General features: G+C 45.3%; 1 pseudogene; it reads left to right on the top strand.

Moving 5' to 3' along the window:
• Positions 1–22,814: 22,814 nt before the first annotated feature.
• Positions 22,815–23,235, top strand: LOC106985830 (60S acidic ribosomal protein P1-like; annotated as a pseudogene).
• The last annotated feature ends 204 nt before the right edge of the window (positions 23,236–23,439 follow it).

Raw genomic sequence — 23,439 nt, 5'->3', positions numbered from 1 at the left:
GATTGAGAGTGTGCTTTAAAACTCTCTTAGCATTTTATTCCTCTCCAAATCATCTTCTCCATGGCCAGGAGAACCTTTGGTCAGGATATCCCCACTAGCAAAGTTTCTGGAAAGAGGGAAAGCAAGAAGTCCCATCAGGGTGTGTGGGGACAGAGGTGCTAGCCCTTAGTGCCAAGGCGGCCACTAATACTCTTTAGGGTGGGGAGAGCCAGCCTAAAGAACCAAATTGGATTGGGTGAGAGTCAAATTGTGGGTGTGGTGGGGTGAGTATAAGGCTTTGGCAGCAGCTGCAGATTGCGCCAAGTTAGGGATGATGCGGAATGCAACCTTAGCAGCTCCTGGATCAGAAGGGAGCCTCCAAGCAAGAGAGCCCGGGGCAAATGTCAGCTGGAGTCCCCAGCAGGACTTGGATAGCTAGCTCATGGTCTCTTGACTATTGAAGAGATAGTGGGTCCAGAAAGAGGACGGGGAATCCAGAAAAGCAGAGGAGATCAACCATGCATAGTTTTTTATTGTTCTATAATTTTACAGCTTACAAAGCACAATCACAAATACTATTGCATGTAATTTTCACAATTACCCAATATAACAGAGAAGTAGTTATAATTAACACTGTTTTGCAGTTCATTCATTCATTCAGTATTATTTTGAGAGCCTTTGATGTACACGGCGCTCTGCCGGATCCTCAAGATACTGCAACAGACGAGACTACATCAACGGTGGGAAAGTAATTGCAGTGAAGTGATTGGCTCATTCTCGGGACCGCAATGGGGTGATCGCAACGAGGTGAAGACAACGGGAAGAAATCCCGGAAAGAGACGCAGGAACGCAGTCTTAAAGGGCCTTGGAAACCCCGTTAAGGAGGATGAATAAGATGTAACACAGAGGACACTAAGTTTCCTCACTCGGGCAATCGGTGGATAATCGTGTGATTCTACTGAGAGAGGGAGTCTGGGAGCAAGAGCAGGTCTTGAGGGACAGATGTCATGTCATGTTTGAGACCTCACGTGTCACTGGCCCATGGGCAGTTGGAGGAGACGATCCGGAGCTCAGGAGAGGAGTGTGGGCTGAAGGTAGCCGTGTGGCACTATTTCCTTGCTAAAGACAAGCGGGTGAGACTGTCCAGGGAGAGTAGACAGCAAGAGGAGAAACAGGGCCACGCCAGAGCTCCAAGGAGCTCTAAAAGTGAAGAGAAGAAAACCTACCAATGACATGAAGCATCTTGTTGCTGTTGGAATAAGCTTTGGAATCGGATCAGGCGCCTCTGGCCATACGTCTCTGGGGAAGTTGTGTCACCCCATGAGCCTTGGTCTCTTCCTCTCTAATGGGGCAATGACAGTACGTACCTTATAGAACCGTATCTACGAAGTTTACCCAAATCCTGGCACACAGTAAGCATCCATTAATGCCAGCTATTACGTTAATTATGTTTAATAAGTGTAGGACTGATGATAACCAGAGGAAGCAGCGGCCAGAGAAGCCAGAGGGTGTCAGACGAGGGTGATGTCACGAAAGCTGAGGGAAGTGTTTGCGAAAAACCCGTCAGTAAGGACAAATGGGCTGAGAGGTCAAGATAAAAGGCCAAAAAGGGTACGCTGGATTTAGCTGTTGGTAGAACGTTGACAACTCTTGCAAGGGATGTGTCATGGCATGTTCCAAGTGAAGGAAAGGCCCGGAGACGATAGCTGTGGGAGACACAGAGGATCAGAAGAGTCTGGTCGTGCGGCCAGCAAACTCTGTCGTCCTTCTGGTCGTGTGGTCAGCAAACTCTGTTGTCCAACAAGGAACTAAAACTTAGTGACACTCCGCATTTGGTTTGCTTTCCGCCTATAGGACCCAAAGAAGGCAATTTAGCCAGCAAACAGGACTCCATGCCAAGTTAACTGAGGAGAGGAAGGAATGAAAAACCTGGGCAGGATGGGGATGGGGGAATATCCAGCAAGGCACAGAGGGTGGGCGCAGAGGTGACTTGGCAGACCCATTCCCAGGAAGGGGAGGAAACTGGACACAAAACAAATAAATATTTCTTGGATGCCTGTCGTGTGTCAAGCACGTGGGGGTGTTGATGAAACGGACACAAGACATGATTCCTGCTTCTAGGAACAAGACAGAAAACATGTGGAAGATTCAAGGGCCAAACAGTTGTTAAAGGCAACAAGAGGAGGACTGTCACAAATACAAAGCAATATAGGATTTATTGGCAAGTGAACTGTAGCATACGATGAACGGACAAACTTCTTCAGACCTTGCCAAGGAAGGTTCACCCTGGGAGGAAGAATTTCAAACTGCCGGCTTCATGTAGCTGAACTGGCCCCGTTAGCAGGGGACAGGTACTGAGGTCTCTGGGAAATGTGTGATGAAAACGGGGTGTGGGATTGGAGGACGGAGAACAGGGAAACCGTCTCTATGGGGCAGGGCCCAGAACTACTGGCCGCCCCCTAACTGGGCACTCAGGGCGTGTGAGCGTGTGTGTGTGCGCGTGTGTGTGTCTGAGTGAGACCAAGAGACAGAGGAAGACACAGAAAAACAGACACACGGACACAGAGATACAGAAGGGAGAAAAACATAAAATAAAGGATACCCAGAGTATTCACAGGATAAATGAACAGAACGTCCCAGGAGACACAATTCAAAGTACACAGGAAAGGCAGAACCACATATTGGGTCAGACTCAATCCTGACTCTTTTTACCTGTATAAATGTAGACAAGTTACTTAATTTTTCTGGGCTTTCTTTTTTTTTCTTTGCCAGAAAGGCAGGGATAGCAATACCTTCTTCACCATGCTGTTGCGAAGCCTTGCATGGGATGATCTATAATAGCCAGTACGTATTCTGGTCCAGAGTCTATGCTCACTAAATATCAGTTGTCAATGACAGTTCAAGGTGCTTACAAATGGTCACCTTTTGCTGAGCTTCCAGATGCTTTAGAAATATTAGAATATGAAGCCTTGCAAGACACTGGAAAAGCGGGTACCAGATGTTATCACACACCCCCCTTTCGTGCGTGGAGAACTTTGGCGCAGAGAATCAGGGTTTTGCCAGAGGAATAAGCAATTCTGTGGGAGGATAGGGAAGGGAGGGGGAGGAAGCAAAACCTCCATAAAGATTCTTGAACACCCGCCTTCCTTCCTTCCCTCCTGCCCTCCAGCCAGCCCTCCAGCCAGCCAGCAGGTGGTGGCGTCAGATTACACGTTTCTCATCTCTCCCCTTCCCGCCCCTGGAGCCCAGGCCCAGGCCGGCTGGCTGGGGAGCCTGCGAAGATGCGATGTGATCCTGGGCGTTTATTTCTCAAAAAACCGGGCAGCACTAAGACGATGATCTCTGATCAGACCCAGCATTGGCTCCTTCCGAGAGCATTCTACGAATCAGACTCTCTTGGGCAGCCTTTTCCCACCTCCTCCACGACAGCCTGATAATAGCCGGTCCTGGTGGAATTTTCTCCCCGAGGACATTCCTGCCACGGAGTTGCTTCGCCCTTTCAAAACACCAGCAAGCAGAGCTCAGAAACCGAAACAGCCTTCCGGTCTCATTAGCGCGCTGCGTTTCCCTGTTGTTCTGATTTGCTGTTGTGTTTCCTATGTGTGAATATGATCATTTGTTAAAGTAGTCTATTTATACGATTCTTCTCTTTAGTTTACCCCCATTACTCAGCACCCAAGAAACCGAGAGAAGTCAGTGCATTGCACTAACGGTTTCTGGGGCCCACGTTACTAGGAGTGAGTGTGGGGACCCAGACCCTGCGGAGGCTCAGTGTCCGAACCAGTGTCACACCGCCTCCACCAGCCCATCCTCGGGCACAGGCACCAGGGAAGCACCCCATCGTTAAGGTTGACTTGAGTATGTGTACGTGTGTTGGAAATTAGCTCCTGGAGGATGGACAAGAATTGAAATTGGATGGGAATGGAACGCACATGTGCGCGATTGTGGTGCTTCAGAAAGGCCCGGCAAGGAAAGGAGGCCTGGAATAGGAATGGAATGTGGGGTCTTGAAGGGTGCTTGGCGCACAGTATGTGCGCAGCTCAAGGGGTGACTGAGTGTGGGGAAAACAGAACCAAAGCAACCGCACGAGTGGGTTCAGTGCTAGGTTCTTAGGCCCGAGACTTGGAAGGAATCGTCTTCTAATCACTCCCCAGGCCTTGGCTAAGCCCCCACTTCAGCAAAATAAGACTTTATGTATTTATATGTTAAAGCTCCAAAGGGTAGCAAGCAGACACCCTCCTTGCTTAGAACTCTGTACCTAATCCCTCATCAGGAAGTCCTTCCCTCCTGTGTGAAGCTCATTTTCTCTGGATCTGCCCCAAAATGAGATCAAGAGGTACAATTCTTTGGCATTTTTGAGGGAGCCCCTTTACGCACGTGTGGACACGTGTAGTGTGTGGACACACGAAATGACTCCTTTATGCACGTGTGGACACAGGTAATGACTGCTGCCTTGACCTTCACTTCTCCATAAGGCTGGTCTCAGTCCTTCAGTGTTTGTCTGGGACCTTCCTAACTGACTGTTTACACCCTCCCCTTGCCACTGCCATGACTTCTGTCCGGGGCTAATCAGGCTGGATGTGATGCAAAGACTGGAATGCGACTTGTCTGTCTCCCACTGTTTTAGGATTAGCAACAATGGCTAAATTCACGGAGCACTTTGCCACACGTGTGTTATCTCAGCCTATCGGTCAGCAACTCCAGGCGGAAGGTACTAGTATTATCCCCAGATTATAGACGTGGAAAACCAAGGCACGGAGGAGGTTGGGGGACTGGCCTGAGGTCACACTACAGAGTAGCAGAGGCTGGATTTGAACTTGAGGTAGTCTGATGCCAGAACTGGTGCTTCTGCCACCTTACCCGTGAAGTGTTATCGGGGTCATGCTCCTCCTCAGCTCTCCCACTGGCGATCCATCATGAACGATGCTTTTACTTTGTTTTCTGCCGTACTATACCACATCAATCTTTTTCCATCTCCGAGGGAGCCTTTTGTTTTTCCTCCACACATCCTTTCCTTCATACGTCCATTCTGTTCTAGATTACCTCGTGGGTACAGGTTCCATGAAGTTCCAGAGGCATCTTCCAAAGCCCAGCTTTCCTGTTTCTCATCTCTTGCCCTTCCTTATTTTATCCCATTGGAAATAAATTTAAGAATTATTTTCATGGTTTGACATTGAAAGCATCTCAGAATTTATCTACGGATCCATTCATTTTACCCATGAAGGCCCAAGTCTACAGACCTCACATGTGTAAGAGTCTTGTCCTAATTCAAACTTGATGTCTCCTCTTGACCCCTTGCTTTAACCTTAGTACTAGGTACATCATAGATGATGGGTACTACTTGGCCTTTCGTATCAATCTGGGACTCAGTTCTTTAGTCTATAAAACGGGAATACTATTCATATTTACCTCTTAGGGTTCTAGTGACAACTGAGTTAATCATGTCAATGGCTTAGGTTACTGCCTGAATTCATACACATTAGTTTATTATTATTTTAATTCCACTTCACATATCTTATTATTCAATTTGAAGCTAATATTTCTAAATACTGTCGATTTTTTTTTAAATACAGTTGATCCTTGAACAGCATGGGTTTGAACTGTGGAGGTCCACACATAATAGGGGGGCTCTTTGCAGTACAGCTTTGTAAATGTATTCTCTGTGCCTTAATTTATATATGTGTATATATATGTGTGTGTGTATACATATATTGTATACATACTATATATATATATATATATATATATATATATATATATATATATTATTTGAGAGAGAGAGACAGCAGGGAAAAGAGACAGAAGGAGAGAGAGAGAAGAGAGAGAGAGAGAATCTCAAGCAGGCTCCATGCCCAGTGCAGAGCCCAATTTAGGGCTCAATTCCACAACCCTGGGATCCTGACCTGAGCCGAAATCAAGAGTCGAACACTCAACTGACTGAGCCACCCAGTGCCTCTCTTCCTTAATTTCTTAATAACATTTTCTTTTTTCTAGCTTACTTGATTGTAAGAATAGAGCATATAATACACATAACATACAAACTATGTGTCAATTGACTTATCAATGAGACTGCTGGCCAACAGTAGTCTATTAGTAGTAACGTTTTGGGGGAGTCAAAAGTTATATATGGATTTTTGACTGGGCAGTAGGCTGGTGCCCCTAATCCCTGTGTTGTTCAAGGATCAGCTGTACTTACCATATTAAGATGTTTTTGCCCTACACATGGACTTAAAACAAGAAGTTCTTCAACTGATCTTATGCTGCTATTGATGTGTTAATAGAAGATATTGGGTATAATTTAAGAAGCACTGTGAAGTCTTCCCAGCCCCCTTCCCTACCCAGAGACTTTGGCAAGGTCAGGCCATGCACTTTCCTTTGCTTCCAAATACCCTGAACATTGGATCATTAGTGTTTCCCATTCCTGCCCCTACTACACTCTGGGAAGCTTGAGGGTATAGCCTAGACCTGTTCTTTTTATTGTCAGCTCTAAGCACTCAGTAGCTGGCACACAGTAGGTATTCAGCACAGATTTATTGTTGAATAAATGAATCAATGCAACAACTGCATATTTATGTCATCTTCTCCCACCCACCCCCTTCTAGCATCACCTTCAACTTCTTTCTACTATGTATATATATTACACATTTTTTTCTGGCCTGACTTTTAATTCATTTTCTAATCTACCATTGAGCTCAAAACAAAAATATAAACTGTCAAATGTAGCCAGACAGCTGGCTTACATAGAGACCATAAAAAGGAACATGTAAGCAAAAATCAATCAGAAGTCTCCAGTACTGGGGCTCCTGGGTGGCTCAGTCAGTTAAGCATCTGACCCTTGATTTCAGCTCAGGTCATGGTCTCACAGTTCATGAGCTCGAGCCCCGCATCAGGCTCTGCATTGACAGTGTTGGAGCCTGCTTGGGATTCTCTCTCTCTACCCCCTTTCTCTGCCCCTACCCCACTTGCTCTCTGTCTCTCAAAATAAGTAAATAAACTTAATTAAAAAATTGAAAAAAAAGAAGTCTCCAGTACTATACCAGGGAGAAGGTGGTCCCAGAGTGAACAGATAAGTCTAACTCTTTAAGTGCCTCTAACCCTAAGAGAGGACCAAGAAGGTGGTTGAGAATCAATTTTGTAGATAGACGCACCTGAACTTGAATGAATAAGGTGACCTCCCAAGTTTCTGCTTTACCACTAGTAAAATGGGGTTGATAACTAGCACCCTTCTCCTAGGGCTCTTGCAGAGTCTGAGGCCATTCATGTCCAGTGCCTAGAACAATGAGAGAGCTTGATAAGTATTAGCTGTAGAAGAAGGGCTGGCCCTCCACAGTCCCCACCCACACCCACCCTTGACAACATCCCGAATCTGTGATCACAAAGCATTTGGTCTCTTGGTTGGACCTGAGAATTAATTCTGGGGACTGGTGAGGGATCTCTCCTTCTCTATGTGAATGTGTTTGCATTCTGGTTGATCAATCACTTCTAAAAGGACTTTCTCACTTTGAGGCTTGAACCTGAACTGACAGAACTCATGCACAGTCCCCAGACTTGTGGGGACTTTCCCTCTCCCCTCCCTCCAAACACACATATGAGATGCAGCCACCTGGAGAGAATCTGTCAGAAACAGCCAGGCATCTCCCATCACGCAAAGAGCAATAGCACTCATTTTCATCATGACCATCATCATCATCATCATCATCATTATCATAGGTTAATAGGGCACTTGTGCAGTAAGGACAAATGTGAGCCATAAATATAAGAATAATAATTTAAAGGAAATAAGATCATTCATTTTAGCCGTACTCTCCACTCTCCTGAGCTTCACTGAAATTATACAACCAAACAAGCAGCAGACAGACACTGGGTTGAACATGGTTACCAGAAAAACTCCCTGCCTTTGCTTTGTGATTGGCTGAGCGTCTCCTGAGGGCAGAGAGCTTTTTAAGCAGCTGGTGCAAATGGATGCCTTTCTGAAATTAACCAGTTGATGAATGTCACAGGCATCGGGCTCCATTCCAGGGTTGGGCCAGGCTGTGCTCAAACTGCCTGTTTCCCTCACAGCCTCCAGGGTCTATGACTAACAAGGAGATGAATGGTAACGATGGGGGGCAGGGAAGGGGGAGCAGTTAGAAGGGAACTACAAGATGCTCGGCCCTTGGGGGCTGGTGCCTCTCTCCCTTGTGCATCCTTGAATCTGTGTGCAGGCCCTGCCGTGTCCACAGTTTCTGGACCCTCGTTCCCATAAGGCCTCAGTCCGGGAGGAGGGTACATGTCGTTTATGTATGTGGTACAAAGACCCTGTCTTTTGAGCAGCACACTTCACCCTGCCCAGCTACTTACTGCGTGAACTTGTGCAGGCTAGTGCCCACTCTGAATTCGAGCTTCCTCATCTGCTTATAGAAAAACAAAGACCTGCTTTACATGGGCATTAACTATATATAAAAGCAGATTTTTACACCACCTGGAACATACTGGGTGCTCGGGAAATGGTATGTTGATTATTGTTACTTTTACTCTTACTAAAGGAGCCAAGAAGTTCTGAATACAGACTGTCAGAGACCAAAAGTGCTGCTAGAGACTTTTTTTCTCCTAATGGGTCCTTTTTCATTCATTCATTCATTCATTCATTCATTCATTCATTCATTCATATATATCATTGAAGTAGAGTTGACATACAAGGCAAATCCTTTTTAAAAAAGAGATATGGGGGGCGCCTGGGTGGCTCAGACGGTTGGGCGGCCAGCTTCGGCTCAGGTCATGATCTCACAGTCCATGAGTTCGAGCCCCGCGTCGGGCTCTGTGCTGACAGCTCAGAGCCTGGAGCCTGTTTCAGATTCTGTGTCTCCCTCTCTCTGACCCTCCCCCATTCATGCTCTGTCTCTCCCTGTCTCAAAAATAAATAAATGTTAAAAAAAAAAAAAAAAGAGATGGGTTTTGCCTGTACTGAGGTGTTAATAATGCGTATTAGCATATCTAAGTTCTTTATTCTTGATCTGAAAAAGGTGAGAGGTTATAAGACTAGCTCTGTTTACACGGTGATGTTGCCTAAGTTTGAACCCATGCAAAGAGCACTGCGGTGGGGCCAGGATGCCAGGCTGGTCCTCGCTCTACCACTCTTCACTTGGCTCTGGCCAGGTCTCTCCTGTGACCTCGGTCTCCTCGTTTGCAAAACGAGAGGGTTCCATTTGATTGGTGACAGATCCCAGGAGTGAAGAGGAGGAGGGGTTGGAAGAGCAGACCAGAGCTGAGTCTAGGCCAAAATACTGAAGGGAGAAGCAGAGCGCCAGTAAATCTGGTTATGAAGAGTAGTAGTTCCTTCTTCCCAAAGGACCTTGGGAAACCAGACTCAGTATCTCTGAGGCCACCTTGGAAATGTTACGGGACACTCCTGAATAGGCAAAACTGTGTGTGCAACCGAAAGAGGCAAAGGTTTTATAAGGCTAACCTGCCACCCAGAGAAGGGATTAGATTTCAAAGCCCCTGAGTTTAGCCACATGCTGCACCTGTCTCCCTCTTTCTTTCTACTAACATAGGCTGCGCCTCAAATACCTATTGACCATTAATTAACAGCCAGCAAATCAGCAAACCTGCTGGTACCACTATTCACAGCCTAAGAATTTGTGCAATGAATTGTATTCTTCTAAAGGGTTGTTAGCATATCCCAAGGCCAAGAGTTGAGCCTGGCAAGGTGATCTTTTAAAAATCTACTTACTATTCTGGCCACAGGCTCTGTTGCCTAGAAAAGTCCTTAATGAAAATGGTTAAATAAACAAGCAGTTGATCAACACAGACACAGTTTAGGAACACTGATGGACATCAGCTGGTTAGCGTGCATTTGCTATGACAAGTAGGTCCACCTAATTCTTGTCCCCATGTGTCCTTTTGGCTCTTGGCCCCTGCCATGGTGTAGTTGTGATGTGCCGTTTCTCAAGTCCAGTTCCTCTGTGATGCAGAGCAAGAGTCTTGGAATCAGAAAACCCAGTTCCTATGCCCACTCTGCTGCTTACCTGCTGTGTGACATTGGGCACATATACCCCCTCTTAGCCTCAGCTACATCGTCTGCAAAATGGGCAATCACAACACCCTCCCAGGTGTTAAAAAACAAAACTGAAGGAAATTTGAACAACTAATTGGCTTTATTAAACAATTCGTTAACCAGGCAGCATTCTATCTGGCAAGTAGAAAGGCATACAAAATGGAAGGTTTTTATGGGAAAGCTGGTAAGGAAAGAAAGTTATAAGCAAAAGAAAAGAAAGGATTTGGGGCACCTGGGTGGCTCAGCTGGTTGAGTGGCCAACTTCAGCTCAGATCATATCTTGTGATCCCAAGTCGGGCTCTGTGCTGACAGCTCAGAGCCTGGAGCCTACTTCGAATTCTGTGTCTCCCCGTCTCTCTGCCCTCCCCCACAACTTCTCTCTCTCTCTCTCTCTCTCTCTCTCCTTCTCTCAAAATTAAATAAACATGAAAAGAAAAGAGAAGAGAAGAGAAGAGAAAAGAAAAGAAGAGAAAAGAAATAAAAGAAAAGAAAAGAAAAGAAAAGAAAAGAAAAGAAAAGAAAAGAAAAAAAAAGAAAAGGATTGTTCTAGGCCTTATTAGGTGAACTACCTCATCTTCCTTTGGGGGATGGAGAGGGCCCTTGTGACAGACCACCTCAGTGGTGTTCATCAGAAAATTCCTGACTGACATGGTAAGACATATTTCTGGGGAAGATGGGAACTACAAATAGGTTAGGTATTAGGCCCAGGGTTGGGCCTGGCCCAAGTGACTCCATTTTGGGCCTGTTGTTTTCTTTCTAACACAGCCTTGGTGTGAAGATCAGTCAAGGTCACCTACAGGAAAAAAACCCATCGCGGACTGTAGGGCTCTGTGGAACTGTGAGCTCCTTGAGGCCTGGTCAGTGATTCTGTATTTTGTTGAATACAATGTCTAATGTGGTGGTTCTCAACCACATGAGAATCGTCCAGAGAGCTTTTAAAGAATACCAAGGCCTGGGCTCCACTCCCAGATATTCTCATTTAATTGGCTTTGGGTGGAGCCCTGACGTCGGTATTTTTAAAAGATCCCAGGTGATTCTCCTGGGCAGCCGGGGTTGAGAACTACCTTTGGCTCATAGCTGGGGGCTCAGTTCTGCTGGATGAATGAATGATGCTAATTATGACATCCTCTCCCTGTCCTTTGGAGGAGTGTTCTTTGTACCGGATGGAAGGATGTTTCCTGTGTCACGTTACACTCAGGTGCCTGGCTATTTCTAGAACTGCTATGCAAGAGTGTTTAGACCTTCATGTTCAGAAGGTGCTCACAGTGACTAGCACGCTGGTGGGCAGCACCTTTGAAGGTGGGGGCGGGGTAGCCTCGAGGCTGCTGCATGTGGCCACCGGACTAGCATCTTTGAGTGGCAGCTGGCCAGGCTTGTGGTAGGTGGAAGAGAACTGGGTTTCCCTGGCCGCTGATCTACACCTGCCAATTAGGTCAGGTCAGCCTCTGGCTGTGTTATAGGCTTTAGGAAGATCTTGGAGGCTTTCCCATTGTTTACCTTGTGAAGACACTTCAGTCGGGTTTTTAATAGAACGACTCAACGTGAAATTAATTTTCTGGGCGAGCTGGTAGTGAAGCACACTGGTGTTAATACTCTACCTTTAGATTTTTTTTCACTTCAGCTTTTGACCCCTACTTCCTTCCAGAAAGAGTTCTTTTAGAGAATTCAATCAGCCTTAAGTATGCGTGCGTGCATGTGTGCGTGCGTTCCTGTGTGTCTTTCTCTCATACACCAAATACACCATGTTTCGATGCATCACGTTAACTACAGATAGGCGTGTGGGAATTCCTTCTTCCTTATTCCCACTTCTAGGCTTGGCCACTTTGAGCTTTCCTCCAGAATTCCTTCCAGATCCCTCAGTCAGGAGCAGTTATTCCCTTCAGAACTCCCAGCAGCCTTCCCTTTATGGCACTTTCCATGGTTTCACCTTTTGCAAGCACCTCACAGAAAAAGGGCACAGTGAAAACACAGGCAGAGCTGAACTTAACCTCCAGCATTGCCACTTGCATGCTGGTAGGACTTGGACAAGTTAATTAACTTCTCTGGTCCTCAGTTTCCTCATCTCTAAAATCAAACCAAGGATGGGGCATCTGGGTGGCTCAGTCAGTTGAGCATCCGACTTCGGCTCAGGTCATGATCTCACGGTTCATGAGTTCGAGCCCTATGTCAGCTCCGTGCTGACAGCTCAGAGCCTGGAGCCTGCTTCAGATTCTGTGTCTCCCTCTCTCTCTGCCCCTCCAAATTCTGGGACACTGACAAGGAAGACACCCTCCTTCCCAGCCTCTTTGATAAATGTAAAATATATATACACATATATATCCTGTGGCTTTGCTTGTTATGTTTCTGTGTTATATAGTGCCGTTTACATACTTGGCCATGCAGCAGAGCATTATAAGCAGATGGGATCATCTGGGTTGATGACTGAAAGTTGCTTCCTGAGGGTGAGTTAGTCCAGAGAGGAACGAGTGCCTCGGCAAGAAGAGGAGAAAGGTCTGGGCATTTGACTAATGTTTACTAAGGCCTCTCAACAACTCCAACTTACCAACATAACATGCTGCATGGCATATGGCAGGAGCACTATTACCCATAACACAGACCAGAACACTGATGTTCAGACAAGTTGGGCAATTTGACCGACCGGGGATTCTTGGCTCTAAAACCCACACCCTTGCCATTGTGTCACACTGAATTTTGAACCTGTGATAGATCTGTGATTGTCACTCACCAGCCAGTGGCCTTAATCTTTCTGAGGCTCCAATTTCCTCCCTCGCCTAAAGGCAGGGAGTGTTGGGCCACTAGGTGATGACGGCCGGTTCTCTGGGTTGGGTCTCGCTGACCATCTGTACCTGTCACCGCTAGTCTCTGCAGCCCTCTAGTGGTGCCTTGCAGGACGCAGAATCGCTCCTTCCCTGCCCGTTGCCATATTCACAAAGGGCAGATGCAGATTCCCAGGGCATCTGGAAGCGAGGTGTCCTAAGGCCTTCACTGATGACCAAGACAGATGAGACAGATGTCTCAAAGCAGCCCTAGAGACAGAGGTGAAGAGACTGGTTTCCAGAACGTTGTTATTTTTAAAAATTATTTGCTCCTGTTTGTTCTATGCTGAATCTGGAACTATCACTCACTCTTGAATGGTACAGAACGAAAATCTCGAATACGGGTTGAAATGTTCATTTTAAATTCACCTGTGAGAGGTACACACACCTGGCTTTGTTTGCAGCCCACAGACTCTATGCCATCGGGCCATCTTGGCAGCCAGAAGGAGTGCGGAGAGGGCGCGTGGGAGCCAGCACACGTAGGTTCAAGGTCTGGCTCTGCCGTGTGTGCACCAGACCTGTGACACCGCTGGTCAGTTTATCTCTCCGCACACGGAACTTCTCATCAACAAAATGAGGGGTTCGGAGGCAGAGCCCTTGCAAAGTCTGACATCTTATGCGTGTGTCTGGAGTTGCTTCTTCTTTAAAATGGCAGATTTTTACCACCCCATCCGACTTTTACTTTGCTATTCTTGCCAATGGAAAGATGCTTTTCTGAGAGCTGGGATAGACGGTGTTAGGTAAGGATGTTATCTGAGGCTATAAAGCAGAGTAAGGGGAACCAACATGGCCTCACGTACCATCCGCGTGCTGATGTCGCCCACATCTCCTCTGGATCTATTTTCCCTGAAATCCAGGCCTACCACCTACCTGTCTACTCCACATGGCAATCGGACAGATGTTTCAAATGTAACATGGCCAAACAGAGCTACTGATTCCGCACTCCAAATACATTTCCCCATCTCAGCCTTCCTCACTTTAGCAAATGGAACCACCATCTACTTAGATACTCTGAAGGCTCTATTTGATCCCTTTCTCTCACTCATATCCCTGCATCTAGGGCTTCAATAAACCCTTTGGCTCTACCTGCAAAATACATCTCAAAGCTGACACAGCCACAGCCTTTTAACTGGTCTCACACTTTCATAATTTCCCTATAACCCATCCTCCATCGCAATCATTCACAAAACCAGAGCAGGTCGCATCACGCCCTTGCTTCAACCCAGCTAGCCGCTTTGCCTTTGCACATAGAATCGAATCTGAAGGCCTTACTGTTGTTCCCCCAGTGTCAGCCCGTCCAGCCCCGCCACTCTTGCCAGCTTCCCCTTCCTCCCCTTGCCCATCACTCACCTCATGTGGTTCTTCCCACCCTCGCCTTCCTCTGTTCTGTAGGTACCCAAGTCTTTCTCTTCTTGTGGCCTGTGTGGGCTTCTCTGCCTTAGATTCTCCTCCCATAGATTTTTCTTTTTCACCATCAGTATCACCTCTCTATCTCTCAGACATGGCCTCCTCTGAGCAGCCAGCCCTGGCCACATCACTGAAACACCTTAGTCACATCCCCACACGTAATGTTCTTTCTAGCCCTTATGCAGGCCTGATATTATGTTATTTATTTGTTTAGGAGTTAACAGGACTCTCCACCCTAGACTAATCCCCTTTAGGTGAGCTAACGTACTCCTCTTCTTCACCAGTGATTCCCCAGAGCCTTGAATTGTGCCTGTCACAAAGTAGGTGTTCAAAAATATTTGATGAGGGGCTAACCAACAAGCTGATGGTCACAGTTGCTTTGCTAACACTGTCTTTTTAATTTTTTTAACGTTTATTTTTGAGAGAGAGAGAGAGCACAAGTCGGGGAGGGGCAGAGAGAGAGAGAGAGAAAGAGAGACAGAACCTGAAGTAGGCTCCAGGCTCTGAGCTGTCAGCACAGAGCCTGACACGGGGCTTGAACCCATGAACCACAAGATCGTGACCTGAGCTGAAGTCGGACGCTTAACTGACTGAGCCACACAGGCACCCCTTGCTTCACTAACTCTTTACACAGTTGGGTTCATCACTCCAGCATGTGCTTTGTCCTCCAGAGGAAAAAAAAAAATGTCCAATCATGGCACCTTGGCCCCATTCTCTAGTCTTTTTTTTTTTTTTTTTTTTTTCCCCTTTCTCCACTGCAAAGAGAAGCTAAGAGCTTTTTATTTCATTAACGATTAAGGGTATACTGATATCTGAAAATACTGAATTATTTCAGGCATACAGTTACAAGAGTCAGACAACAAATAGAAAAGGGGTCAGGAACCAACATGCTGAGATCACCTGTCTGCATCGTACATTAAAATCCATGATAAATAGTTCTCCGATTATTCTTAGAAAAATACTAGACACGTTAAAGGCTGGAAAGCTTTGCTTAAAAACAACCTGTATGTACAGGATAAGCTTACACCTTCAAAATCAAGCTAAAAACTGGCAAAGTAAAACAAATGAGAAAAAGTGGTGGGGCACCTGGGTGGCTCAGTGGGTTAAGCCTCCGACTTTCGGTTCAGGTGATGATCTTGCAGTTTGTGGGTTTGAGCCCCGCGTCGGACTATGTGCTGACAGCTCAGAGCCTGGAGCTTGCTTTGGATTCTGTGTGTGTGTGTGTGTGTGTCTCTCTCTCTCTGCCCCTTCCCTGCTTGTGCTCTGTCTCTCTTTCTCTCTCAAAAATAAATAAACATTAAAACAATTTTTTTTAAGTGGTGAGGCACCCCCTACACATTAACTTGTATCAGACGCCCCATTTTCTAGTCTTAACTGAACGCACTTTCCCAGAAAACCCGCCCTGGGCTGGCAGAGATGGAAGCAATGAGGGAGAGGATATATGTGTGCATGGTGAGTGTGTATTCACGTGTTCCCCACATGTGTGTTGGGTGGATGGGGCTGGGATTTCATTTCAAAGTTGAGCGTGGTAAATGATTTTCAGTTGCCTTATCCACTACTCTGAGCTAATTTAGTGTAAATAAAGCACCAGGTGGCAGCAGGGAAGTATTACCACACTTTCTTCCCAGTGAATTGCCTGCTGTATGAAATGGACAATTAGCTACAATCCCTGCACTAAGAGCTTGCAACCCATGGATGGATTGTCCTCACACAAGGGTCTATATTTTCATTATCAAAAACGTACATGCTGAATGCCCTTCTCTACAAGATATTAGGCAAGGACTGTAGAATCTCAGCAGACCAGGGTATGCCTTGCTTTGTGGAGATAACAGGAATGTAGATGGCTTCACAAGCCCGTAGCAAGTAAAGGCATGGCCTGGGGCACAGGGGCGGCTCAGTCGGTTGAGTGTCTGACTTCCACTCAGGTCATGATCTCGAGGTTCGTGAGTTTGAGCCCCAAGTCGGGCTCTGTGCTGACAGCTCAGAACCTGGAACCTGCTTTGGATTCTGGGTCTCCCTCTCTCTGTCCCTCCCCCAGTTGGGCTCTGACTCTCTCTCTCTCTCTCTCTCTCTCTCTCAAAAATAAATAAACATTAAAAAAATTTTTTTAAATAAAGGAATGGTCATGTATTGCAATTATCTGTTGTCTTGCTGTTTAGTTTATTGTTCATTCCCTCTTCTAGACTGAAAGTCCCTGGAGGGCAGGGATCAAGTCTTTAATCTTTGGACTTTCAAAGTCTTGGCAGAGAGCTTATCACATCACAGGGGCTTAATAAATAGTTGTTGAAAACATGAGAAAAAAAGTTAAAAAAAAAAACAAAAAGAAGAAGGAACAATGAACATTATACAGACATAAGTTAGGTGCATGACTTGCACGAAATATCTGAGTTGCATGCTCTTAATCCCAGCTTACGGTCATGTTTCTTTTTCTCCTCTTCGAGAAAAGGCAAGAATCCTACCATGCCTGACTTGGGTGGAATATTGGTCATTTAGAGTTCTCCAGATCAGGAAATCCAGTTGAAGTCGTGAGATTGCTAGCCAGAGAAGATCCTCAAGGTACATTCTCACTTAGCTGCTTAGCACTATCCACCATTCTTCTTCTAGCTAAAGAGCATTGGTGTGCACCTGGAGACCATATCCTGGGTTTTCAATCTTTAACATCTTAGTATCTTTATTATCACCCACATGATGAAAGACAAAGGGCATGCATCTTATTTCTCCCCACCTGAGCTTCCCTTGGGATTCCTTCTCACGAAGTTCCCTTCATGTGTTTTCCATGTCAATCCCCGAGCTGCCCAGCAGAGGGGGTCCTGGAGTATGTTTTCCCTCCCTGGATGGAGAGGTGGTGGAATGGGACAGAGATGGCTGACAGGCTTCAAAAAGAGGAAAGGCAAACAGGAAGAGAGCCCCAAGCCAGACAGCCATGGTCCCCGGCAAGAGGAGGACACCGGGAAGAAGGGACTTGAGGGTGTCTTGAGGCAGGTTAAAGCAGGGGGCAGCTTTCTGTATGCCACCTGCCTAAGCCTGTGAGTTCAGATCACAATTCAGATTAGATTTGTATTCTGTTCAATTTCATTCCTAAATATGGTTTAAATGCTTTTCTTTTTTTAAGTTTATTTATTCTGAGAGAGAGAGAGGGTGTGTGTGTGCACATGCACAGGGGAGAGGGACAGAGAGAAAGAGGGAAAGAGAGAGAGAGAGAGAGAGAGAGAGAGAGAATCCCAAGCAGGCTCCGCACTGTCAGCACAGAGCCCGACATGAGACTCGAACTCATGAACTGTGAGATCATGACCTGAGCCGAAGTCAAGAGTCAGACGCTTAGCCAACTGAACCCCCTGTGAGCCCCAATATGGCTTAAATTCTAAGGAGAGAACCACTCCTATATATCCTCTCTGTCCCCAAATCCAGTTCCTCCTCCAGTCCAGGGAGTCTGAATTCCAACATCCTTTAGGTGAGAGGGAAAGTCTTCCTTCCACAATAATGAATTAAAGGTCTTAAAACTGCCAACAGAGGTAGCACATTGGTGTGAATGAATGTCAAAACATACCCAATAGCTCCTTTCCTGTATTGTCTGAGGGCAGGGGAGGGAGCCATAGGGGAGAAAAGCAGGAACTGGAAACTCCAGCCAACCGATTTCTCGTCCTCCCTGTTGCCAAGAAAAGAGTCTGTGGACCAGCTCTCTCTGCAAAAATCAATGTAGGCATTTCAGCAGCACTCAGTCTCTGCTTTCCCTTAATCTGTTCTACTTTTATAATCACGTCTAAAAATGAATACAAGCATTTTCTGAATTATAGATGATTCTCTTAAAAACTGAATATGGCCTCCTAGTTTGGGTACCTGGTTTTGTATCTGCCTGAGATCATATTCCTGTCAAGTGAAAGCCAAATAATGTCTCCAGATCATCTGTAGATGAAGTTTTCTGCTAGTTCAGGAAAATACAAGCGCTGGGAGAATTGTCATCACTACCACGTGACAGAAAAATACAGGAAGGTCAAACCTGGAAGCATCTGTGCACATCAGTGAGCACCACATTTGAAGGCTACTCCTATTTTAAGTGTTTGCCTTGTATTCTTTGTTCATACTAACTTACTACATACAGTTCAATAGCAGAAAATAAATCAATAATTTGCTTAAAAGAGTGTTTTAAAAATATACTATTTTATATGGGAGGGGTGCACCCTGGCATTGATTGACCCGTCCCAAAACAAATATGTGGTTAAATGAGTTCCATTTTTTAAAAAGAAATTTATCAGCAATGATTTGATGGTTCAAGTGCAAGTCTACTGTGCACAAAGCCAAAAAATCAAGTTAATAATAAGATTTTATGCCTTTATCGATAAACTCCACGCTGGTGATTTTGCTTAAGCAAAGCAGTACTACATGTCACATTAACTTAATGTGGTCAATTGGAATTTTATTGGGTTTGCTTATATTTAATTTGTAAACTGATTTGGTTTTATAGTTGCTTATATAAGAGCTATAAGTGCAAGGAGTGGAGTTTACACCTATTTTTATGATTGTACATACTTATGTTATTTTATAATACAGTCATCTAAGTCAATGTTTTATCTTTTATTTTTTAAATGTTTATTTATTTTGAGAGAGAGAGAGAGAGAGAGAGAGAGAGAGAGAGAGAGCTGGGGAAGGACAGAGAGAAGGAGAGAGAGAATCCCAAGCAGGCTCCGAGCTGTCAGCACAGAGCCGACGCTGGGCTCAAACTCACGAACTGCAAGATTGTGACCTGAGCTAAAATCGAGAGTCAGACACTTAACCGAGTGAGCCACCCAGGCATCCCTAAGGCAATATTTTATAGGTCATATAATAGGTAAGTTTGAGATATACTTTCTGGACGAGATTTCCCAAAGATCGTCTTATGGAATGCTAGTCCCAGAAAAGAAGCAACCACAACAAAATGCATTTGTTAACCAATAAGTTTAGGAAATGCACTACAGCATTTCTACAGCTCCCTTTTGGGAATTTATAGTACATGTTAGCATACTTTTACATGAGAAAACTGTTTAGTTATGCCTGCAGTTTTCCAAAATTATTTGACTACATGAAACTATTTTTTCATGGAATAATCACTAGGATCTTATGAAGTTCTCCAGAGCACAGTAATGAAGAATTGTTCTAGACTAGAGAAAAGCAGATCACACACTTTTCGATGAGGAGATAAACAAGCTAACCAAGTCAGAAGCTTTGACAGGGCTGTGGCTGCAGGAGATGAGAGGAATTAAAAAACAGAAAAGTTTTCTTCTGTGAATGCTAATGATTCCTATAAGGAAGTTTCGGAAGGTTGGGAACATACTGAGTTTCCAGGGCAGCTGTGTGGGCTGCTGTCCCATCTATAGGCAAACCTGATGAGGACCACTTGTAGAAGAGAGAGACAGCATACACAGGGATGCTTTCTTCAGTGTGGCCTGAATGAGTAGACACTGGTGAAAGTTACTGCAGAGCAGATTTCCCAGATGTCCAATGACTACATACACATGCGCTGTCCCTGAGCAGCTCAGACAAAAGCTGAATGGCGATGTGGATACAATTCAAGTATCAATTCAGTGTTTGGGCTCAATGGCTTTTAACCTTGAGGTTCTATGAGTCAACTCATTTGTGATCAAAATTGAGATATGTACCCAAAATAACAATGTACCCTACAGGATCCTAAGAACTGTTAAGTGATACCCTGTCCAAGCGTGTTATGTGTATTAAAATGACTCCTCAACTCCTTCCAACAACACGATGAAGGAGGCGCTGATTTTTACAGATGCGCCCCATTTGACAGCTGAATAGCTGTGATGAGGAAACAGTCATGCTCATCACTGTCCCTTTAAACTAATGACCACAGACCTCAAGTGGGCATTAATGCTGTCCAGCTATCGGACTGCATTCCCTTCCATTAACTCTTCTCTCCTCAGATTTCCAGCATCTCCCCAGTCCTCACTCTCAGCCGATCCTGGTACTTCCTATGTCATAGAGAAAACTGGAGCAATCAAAGGAACTTCACCGTACTCCTACCAACTTCCATGTATTCTGTCTCCTGACTGTTCCTCCAACTGAAGGGCCTACTCTCCCAACTAGAACAACACCCCCACCTGTGCACTGGGTCCCACACCCTATCATCTACTCAAGGCCATCACTCAGCACTATCCCCTCGTCTTCCACATTATCGATTGTCCTGTGTGGCCATTTTCATCCTATGCATCGTTATTTCTCTTATCTTTGAAAAACTTTCTTGCCGGGGCACCTGGGTGGCTCAGTTGGTTAAGTGTCCGACTTGGGCTCAGGTCATGATCTCGCGGTCCATGAGTTCGACCCCCGCGTCAGGCTCTGTGCCGACAGCTCAGAGCCTGGAGCCTGCTTCCGATTCTGTGTCTCCCTCTCTCTCTGACCCTCCCCCATTCATGCTCTGTCTTTCTCTGTCTCAAAAATAAATAAACATTAAAAAAAAAAGAAAAACTTTCTTGCCTTTCTTAACGCCATTTCCCTTTCAGCGGCACCCCATTTCTTTGCTTCCCTTTATAGCAAATGCTTCAATCAGCTAATTGTTAATGCGTCCACTTCCTCTCTTCCCATTCTCTCATAAACTGACTCCAATCAGGCTTTCACCCCCGACTATGCTACTCAGACTGCCCTTGTCAAGGTCACCAGCTGCCACATGGCTGAATCCAATAGGCACATCTTAGTCTTCTCCCCTGACCTATCTACAGCATTTGCAACGATTGGTCATTTCCTCCTCCTGGGAACACCTTCTGCACTTGGCTTCCTGGTCACATACTCTTAGCTTTCTTCTTCCCTCAATGGCTGCTCCTTCTCCATTATTTTGGCTGGTTCCTCTACTTCCTCTCAGACTTCTTCACTGGAAGTGCTCCAAGGTCCAGGTTTTGAACTACTTATTTTCTAATACCTCTGGTTATCTCACCTAGTGTTACAGTTTTAGAATGTCATCTAAATGCTGTTGACTCCAAATTTGTCTCTGGCCCACACCATTCTCTTGAGCTCCAAGCTCTTATACCCCACTGGCTGCTTGATATCTCCACTTGAATGTCATATAGACATCTCAAATGTTAACAACACTAAGCTTCAGATCTTTTCCAATGAATGAGATGATGCACTCCCCTTTCAGGACTGAGGCTCCCATTCCACTAATCACAGCAAAGCCCCTGCCTAGGAATTGCTTTCAGCTGAAAGGAGCTGTCTTGCCTAATTGGAGTTTCCTTCCAATGCTTCCTTCCAGCTTCCTTCCAATGCCTGCTTGATGTGGGAGGTACAAAGACCTGGTCCCCTTGCCTCAATTTGAGACAGCTTTTTTTTTTTTTGAGAGACAGAGACAGAGCGTGAGTGGGGGAGGGGCAGAGAGAGAAGGAGACACAGAATTGGAAGCAGGCTCCAGACTCTGAGCTGTCAGCACAGAGCCCCATGCGGGGTTCGAACCCATGAACCCGCAAGGTCATAACCTGAGCTGAAGTCGGACAGTTAACCAACTGAGCCACCCAGGTGCCCCTGAGACAACTCTTAAGAGTCATCCAGCTCCACATGGGATCAACTGAGGCCTCTGTCAAACCTGGATCATTTCTCCCTCTGTCCAACCCACTCCTACTCCTGTTACAGGTGGGGTCTTGCAAAGCTAATCCCTGTCTCAGATCTCTTTCCCAGGGAATATGGATAAAAGAGTAAATATTGAGACTGTTCCTAGGAAACAGACTCTAAAAACGGATTTCAGAACTGGATCACCAGCCCTTTGGCTGGGTATGAAAGCCTTATTACTGGTGGTTGGTGGAGTCTGTGGTATAGTGGTTTTTAAAGCTATCATCATTAATTGTTCTACCAGCAATTGAGAGGGGTGTTGATGTCTGCTATACTTGTGGATTTATCTACTCCTCCATTCAGTTCTATCAGTTTTTTATGTTCTGTTATTAAACGAATACAGTTAGGCTTGTTATATCTTCTTGAGATATGATAGCCTTCTATCATTACAAATATCCCTCTTTAATCCTGGTTATGTATCTTATTCCGAAGTATACTTTGTTTCCCTTAGTCTTGTTTAGTGATGTGAGTCACTAAGTTTCACTTTTAGTCTCAGTCATATTTCCATATGCTTCTTTTCTTCTTCCTTGTTCAGGGCCCCATTTAGATATACCTACCCTGAGAAGCTTCTGAAGACAGAATTTGTTATTACCTCCATTCATGTTGAGCATGGAATTTATTGAGCACAGATTGCATGTGTTTGTTTTAATTGTATTGAGCATGGAATTTGTATGTATTAGTTTTAATTATGGATTGGCTGCTCATGGGTCAGACATATATCTATTGTCTAAAATATGTGTGTGGGAGTGCAGTGGGAGGGATGATATAACATGACTGTACAGGGCTACTCCTTAGTTAGGGGCCTATGGATGTCTCCCCCCCTTAATGAAAAGTAGACAACATATATATCATTGATGACTAAATATATGATGAACCTAAAATATAAGATGATTCCTCTATAAGATTTACCCATGTTGCTTTTTCCCCAGCTGCTGTTAAGGTGCTCGATCCTTCCAGGGAAGTGAAGGATGCACTGGGGTGAGGCACTCACTTGATTCTGCTCAGCCCTCACCCGCACCATGGCCTCCCTCTCGGAGCTCACCTGCACGTACTTGACCCTCATCGTGCACGGCTATGAGGTGATGGTCACAGAGGCCAAGATCAATGCCCTCATTAAGGCAGCAGGTGTAAATGTTGAACCTTTCTGGCCAGGCTTGCTTGCAAAGGCCCTGGCCAGTATCAACACTGGGGCCTCATCCTCAATGTAGGGGCTGGTCGACCTGCCCCAGCAGCTGATGCTGCACCAGCAAAAGGTCCTGCTCCCTCCACCAGGGCTGCCCTGCTGCCACCTAGGAGAAGAAAGTGGAAGCAAAGAAAGAAGAACCAGAGGAGTCTGATGATGACATATGCTTTGGTTTCTCTGACCAAGCCTCTTCTGTAACCTGTTCAATAAAAAGTCGAACTATTTTTTAAAAAGCCTTATCCATGTTGACGCATGTAGCTCTAGCTTGTGCACATCCTGTTTAATAGTGCATTATATGAATACACTCTAATTTATCCATATTTTGGTAGATATTCATATAGAATATGCCTTTCAAACTGGTATTTAAAATGCTTGTTTATTCTGCCATACAACAAATAAAATAGTGAGGTCATACTTTTAGAAAGAAGTACTAA

Source organism: Acinonyx jubatus, chromosome C1 (assembly GCF_027475565.1).
Source record: "Acinonyx jubatus isolate Ajub_Pintada_27869175 chromosome C1, VMU_Ajub_asm_v1.0, whole genome shotgun sequence".
Taxonomy (NCBI): Eukaryota; Metazoa; Chordata; class Mammalia; order Carnivora; family Felidae; genus Acinonyx; species Acinonyx jubatus.
Note: the sequence above shows the minus strand (reverse complement) of the source record. Positions and strands in the feature narration are given on the sequence as shown.